General features: G+C 49.3%; 1 pseudogene; it reads left to right on the top strand.

Annotated features, from left to right (window-relative positions):
- The first annotated feature begins 447 nt into the window (after positions 1 to 447).
- On the top strand, positions 448 to 4719 carry LOC102469793 (prefoldin subunit 5 pseudogene; annotated as a pseudogene).
- The last annotated feature ends 1959 nt before the right edge of the window (positions 4720 to 6678 follow it).

The following is a 6678-nucleotide window of genomic DNA, read 5'->3' as shown; positions in this document are numbered from 1 at the left end:
GAGTGTGGCTCTCACTGGGTCGCTGTCACCTCATGACTAGACCAGCGGAGGACTTAAAGAGGGAGCCTAGAAATCACATTTCACTGTTAATTTCAAATAGGCGCGAGCTGAAGCGCGAGGCTGTCACGATGCTTGTTTTCCTATGCTTCTTTTGCCGCTCGCCTCTCAGGGGCTCTCTTTCTACATGCACTTCCTACTCCGAATTTGTTTTGGTAGTGCTATTTTTTCCTCACTTCATCTCCTTTAAAAAAAAAAAAAAAAGTTGATTTCATGAGAGGGACACTGAGAGAGAGAGAAAGAGAAAGAGAAGCGCCCCCGACTGGTCCTCACACCACCATCCTCCCCGCCCCGCATGGAATCGGAGTAAAGCCACTTCCCAGGGAGCCCCAGCTGCGACCTCGGGCAAACTGCTCTCCTCTCAGAGCCCTGACTCCTCCACACGTGAGGATGACGCCCACTGCCCCCGGAGTCCTCGGCGGACTAATATGGAACAGCTTAGAACCTTGCCTACGAAGGTGTGCAATGATTATATGGAACTCATAAATTATACTAAATACTTTTTAAAAGAAAAAACAGTGACCAACAGTTGGCGTATGGCTATGTCGCTGGACTCCCATGTAGTCGACTGTCGTTTGAGTCCCAGACCCGGTGGCTTAAACTCACGCCGGGCACGTGTGCATACGTGCCCAAGATCCCGAGAGGAGAATGGAGGAGAAGGGATTGAGGTGTGGCCATTCCCCAGGGGGGTGATTTCTCGCTTTCTGTCTCTCTGTCTCTCTCTGTCTTTCTGTCAAACGCACATGCCCTATAGCAAAAACCTCTCAAAAACAAACAAACAAAAAAACAAAGAAAAGAAAAGAAAAAGCAACCTTGCCTGCCATAGAGTAGCTACTCGTAAGGGATTGTTACTATCCTCATCATAATGACTTGTTGAATCTGGAAAAGTGTGACCCAGGAGAACTTCCTGGAGAACGGATTATCAGGAACAGAAGAAAATTAGTTCCCTAACCCCGTAACAAGCAGTGCCAGATCCCGCCACCCAGTCCCAACCAACAGGCTCCGCCTGGTGCTTTCATCTTCACTAGCGCCCAGCAAAGGGGCCATGGCCCATGTTGGCTTCACGTCACTCTCTCGTGAGTCACACTCAAAGTCATGCCCCAGGTTGGTGTGCTGGAATGTGTGGTCATTTCACAGCAGAAGCTAGGGCTCTCAGGAGTTGTGCCTGTGGGATGGGTTGGAAGGCCCCAGGCTTCCAGACCCCATGGATCCAGATGAAAGCGCGTAATAGGAAGATTACGTTGCTTAATCTGAAGCAGAGACCCTCAGCAGCCCCAACTGCAACCCCAGCCCCAAAGCCCCCTCTAAGAGTTGTCACGGGCCTCTCCTATAGTCAGGACTCGCTCTCCCAGCCAGGCACCTTGTGTGCACTGCCAAGAGCCCCAGGAATTCTCAAACACCCTCCTCCTAGCATTGCTCTGTCCTGATGCCAAACCCATCCTCGCCGATCTGTGATAAGCCCTGACAATGTGCTTTTTTTCTTTTTAGAATTATATTATTTAACATTACTTATTTATTTTAATTTGACCAGAGAGGGACAGAATAAGAGAGAGAGAAAGTGAGAAAGCAGGTCCCCAAGTCTGGGACTCAAACAGCAGTCGGTCACATGAGGGTCCAGCACTTAACCACTCTGCCACCTCCCAGCCCGTGACATGCTATTAATAGCTCCTGACTTCGTAGCTGAACTTACAGCAGTCATGTCAGTCATTGTTTAACAACCCTACAAGCTAAGAGAGAGGTGCTCACCCCACTCAACAGACAAGAAAACTGAGAACATACCTGTTTTCCAAAGTCACTGTCCAAAGCTGCTTCCTTCTTTCCATAGGACGACTCCCACCCCCACATCCCTCTGTAATGAATTCTGACACAGGGACCTGTTTCTAGTGCCATGATGTGCTGGAGAGTAAGCCCCACTGAGCCACACCCGTGACAGTGACCCATATAGTCCCTCCCCAGAATACAGGCAGAACCTGCGACTTGCTTCCAGACGACTGGGTGTGGCAAAGATTACAGGATGGCATGCCCATGGTGACACTGTCTTGTTTAAGACTCCATCTTAGGGGAACCGGCAGTTAGCGTAATGGCTATGTCGCTGGACTCCCATGTAGTCGACCGCGGTTCGTGTCCCGGACCCGGTGGCTTAAAACTCACGCCGGGCGCGTGTGCGTGCGTGCCCAAGATCCCGAGAGGAGAATGGAGGAGAAGGGATTGCGGCATGACCATCCCCCCTGGGGGGTGATTTCTCACTTTCTGTCTCTATGTCTCTCTCTGTCTGTCTGGTGAGCACACACACCCTGCAGTGAAAATCTCTCAAAAAAAAAAAAAAAGACTCCATCTTAGCAGACAGGGAGGAAAGGAAAGAGAAGGAGAAAGGGAAGGTGAGGGAAAAGAGGGAGGGTGAAGAAAGGGAGAGGGAGAAAGAGAGAGAAGATATTAATGCAAAGACTCCTGCTGGCCTTCAAGAGCCGACAGCCACGCTGAGCAAAGCCCATGGGGGCCCATGACAGAGAACTGTCAGACCCTCCAGGGCCTCCAAGGACTCCAGCTGACAGCCAGTGAGAAGCTCAGGCCTTCGCTTTTATAAGTACGGGAAGATAAACCTTGCCAACAGCTTGCAGGAGCTTGGAGCTTCATCCTTCCCAGTTGAATCTCTGATGAGACCACAGCCCAGCCAGCCCAGGAAGATCCTAAACAGAAGTCCTGGGTAAGCCATGCTGAGACTCCTACCGAAACTATGGGATAATAAATGTGTATGTTTAAAGCTCAAAATCTTTCAAGGCAGTTGGGAAAACTAACACAACTCTTGGGGCCAGCAGGTGGCGTGGTGGTTAAGGATGCTGGACTCCCACATGGCTGACCACAGTTCGAGTCCTGGACCTGGTGGCTTCCTTTCTGGGTCCCCTCCCCATCCCTCTCTGGTCAAATTAAAAATGAATAAATAAACAAAGTTAAATAAAACAATTACTTAAAAAAAGAAAGAAAACTAATACAGCTCTCAATATTATTCGCATGGCTGTCTCTGATGTCAGACGCTCAAACTGAAGCAGCAGAAGCAGCAGCAGCAGCCCATCTCACACCCCCTCCCTGCTAAAGCCACCACCTGGGAGTGAGGGCAGAGAGCTGCTCTCACGCTTGGCAGGTTCTATGGGGTGCAACTTTGCCATTTCTTCGAATGCACAAATACCCGTATACCCTCACTAAGCAGTTCCACTTCGGGGAATCGACCAGACAGGTATGCCTCGGCAGAGGACATGACAAAACTAACAGGCGATTCATTGCAGCTCGGTTTGTGAGTGTAAAGACTGAAAATAGACTGACGACAGCAGGGGACTGGCTGCATACATTACAGTATTCTAGAAAACACTGAAGTGCTAAACAACTTTTTTAAAGGATAAGGAAGGTGTTCATGTACAGATATAGAAAAAGCTAAAATACATTCGAAGCAAAAAATGCAAGGCACAAAACACTGTCAATACTATGCTCCATTTGGATAATAGGAATGGAAACCTTTGTAGGAACCCACCTGCACCCATGTAAAACTGGGGAATTGGGAATGGAATGAGAAGGAATTTAATTTTTTGGCCATAGGGTACATGCGCTCACCAAAGAGTAGAGAGACAGTGAGAAGTCACCCCCACTACCAGAGGTGATGGCCATGCCACAATCCCTTCTCATCCATTCTCCTCTTGGGATTTTGGGAATGTGTACACACACATCCGGAGAGAGTTTCAAGCTGCCTGGTCCAGGACTTGAACCACTGTAGACCATGTGGGAGTCCAGTGCCTTGACTACTATGCTGCCTGCTGGCCCAGGAAAGAAACTTTTCACTGTATACTCCACAGTTAGTTTGGAAGTCCAAGACCTCTACAGAGACAGGCAAAGACTCACCCCAGGTATCCAGGGAAGTGTGTCCCCAGCCTTGCCCACTCTGCTCTGAACTCCGGCTCCAGTGGGGGAGCTAGAGGGTGAACCAATGTGCACACGTTTCCAGCCCTGCCCACCCACTCCAGGCTTGGACCCCAGCCCTTTCTGTACCTTTGAACATCTGAACCAATTCCTCCCCAGAACGGCGCAGTCTATTAACATCTCGGAGCTGAACCTCCCACAACTAGAAACTCTCAAGAACCAGCTGGACCAGGGAGTGGAGTTCTCATCCATGTCCACGGCCCAGCTCAAGGTGGGACAGACTAAGGACACAGAAGCCAAGGACTATCTGAACGTACCGAGCAAGAGCAAGAAGGGGCAAGAATTCCTCGTCCCATTGACGAGTTCTGTGTACGTCACCAGGAACTCACAGGGCGAGGAACACATGCTCATCACCGCAGGAATCGGGCACTATGTAAAGAAGATGGCTGAAGATGGCAAGGCCTTCTTCAGGAGGAAGACAGACTCACGGAGCAAATGGAGGAAATCCAGCCAGCTCTGGACGAGGAGAGCGCTGAGAATAGGCACCATGGAAATGACGAGCGGGAAGACAGAGTCTGGCAGCCCTGGGCCGCTCCGGCGACCGCCAAGGCTGAGTCTGCTGAGAAGTGGGGGAGAGGGACCCCGCTCAGGAGCCTGGAACTGCACAGGTGTGACTTCCTGGTGTCAGAGGAAAGAAGGGGCTTCTGTTTAACGCTAATAAATACGCCTGCTGGGGGAATAAAAGCTGAGCCATGAGAATACATTATGTATTCATCAAAATGAAGAAAATCAAAATGAATAGACCGCCTACATGAGCTACCACTCCAGAGAGACAAAGAGAACTGAGACAATAGGAAAACGGGAGGGACATGTCTCGGGTTCAGACAGGCAGCAGCTTGAATACAATTTGTAAAAAGGAAGAAAGATTTCTCATCACTTTTAGAAGAAAAAGAAGAAAAAAAACACTGAAAGTCGATCATTACAGTATTATAGCTACTGTCAAATTTACAGGGAAAAATGAAAATGTGTTTTTCTTCTGTTGTAATACGCACACAGTAGGAATTGCAAACTCGGTTGCCTGTGAAGCCAGGACAGGAAACCTAAACAAAGAAGGCTGGTGACGAGAAAACGTGGGACCTGTGAGGACCTCGGGTCAGGTCAGCCCAGCCCTTGGGTGACACAGAGGTTCCGGTAAGTCTCCTCTGTGACACCAGCACTCACATGAATGCCCTGTCTCTGTACCAGGCACTGGGAGAGGCTCTTTCCAAAGACAGTGTCGGAGTTTGCCCCAACAATCCATTTTACAGATTAAAAGACTGCAGCTCAGAAAGGTTGAGTCACAAGCCCCAGATCAAGCAGCTGGACTGCACCCCATCCTGCAGACCACAATAAACACGTTCAAATGCTCACACGTGCAAGATGATTTATTTCCATGCCTGGTTGAGCTGAAAAACATGTTGAGGGCTTTTTTTTTTTTTTTTTCAGATTTTTTTTGCCATAGGTGCATGCGCTGACCAGAGAGAGACAGAGAAAGAGGGAAAGTGAGAAATCACTCCCCCGCGGGGGGATGCCACACTGCAATCCCTTCTCTGTTTTCTCTCAGAATTTTGGCATACACACTCATGCTCCCAGCATGTTTGTCAAGCCCCCAGGTCCAGAACTTGAACCATGGAGTCGGCCATGTGAGATCCAGTGCCTTAATCACTATGCCATCTGCTGGCCCTTGAGGTCTTTTAAAAACAGTTTCTTTGGGGTATAATTTATACAGCATAACTTTCACCCATTTTAAGTGTACATTCTGGTTATTTTTTTTTAAAGAAATTTTTGCTATAAGGCATGTGTCCTTGCCAGAGAGACAGAGACAGAAAGTGAGAAATCACCCCCCGGGGGGGACAGCCATACCACAATCCCTTCTCCATCCTCCTCCCAGGATTTTGGACACACACACACCCAGCGTGCGTTTTAAGCCTCCAGGTCCAGGACTCGAACAGCAGTCGACTACACCGGAGTCCAGCAATGTAATCATTATGCCACCTGCTGGTTAATGGCATAGCAGAGCTACATCCTCACCATCTGTGTTTAGGGTCCTTCCCTCACGCCTTTCGCTGTCCATCCCAGCTGCCACGCTCCGCCCCAGATAACCCCTCATCTGTTCTGGGTCTCCAGTTTTGTCTGTGCTGGACATTTTGTGTGAATGAAATCCTACCATATGCGGCTTTTGTGCCTGGATGTTTTCACTAAGCACAAGGCTCTGAGAGTCACCCGTGTTACTTGTGCATGGGAACTTTCTTCCTCCTGTGGCCTTGGTGGTCCCTGACTGGAGGGCTGTGCATTCAGTCAGGGGTGACTGGGTAGGGCCAGCCTCTCCCGGCACGGACATTGGCTTGCTCCCAATGTGTGTGTGTGTTTTTCACTAAGATGAACGGACTTGCTGAGAATATCGGTGTCTTCACATTTAGCCCTGAGATGAGAATGAGTCTGTTTTCTCCGGAGCAGCTCGAGTGGTGGAGCTGCTAAGCTACACGTTAGTGCGCGCTTCACCGTTTTTCCTTTTTGCTATGCGGCACATGCGCTAGCCAGACAGTGAGAAAGAGCCCCCTGCTGGCGCCATGTTTAACTTTTTAAGAAATTGCCGAAGTATTCCAGAGTGTGCACCGCTTCACAGTCACAGAAATGATGTACAAGGGACATTTATAGGACTTTTAACCAAACATG

The sequence above is a fragment of the Tupaia chinensis genome, unplaced genomic scaffold (assembly GCF_000334495.1).
Source record: "Tupaia chinensis unplaced genomic scaffold, TupChi_1.0 Scaffold000066_1, whole genome shotgun sequence".
Lineage (NCBI taxonomy): Eukaryota > Metazoa > Chordata > Mammalia > Scandentia > Tupaiidae > Tupaia > Tupaia belangeri.
Note: the sequence above shows the minus strand (reverse complement) of the source record. Positions and strands in the feature narration are given on the sequence as shown.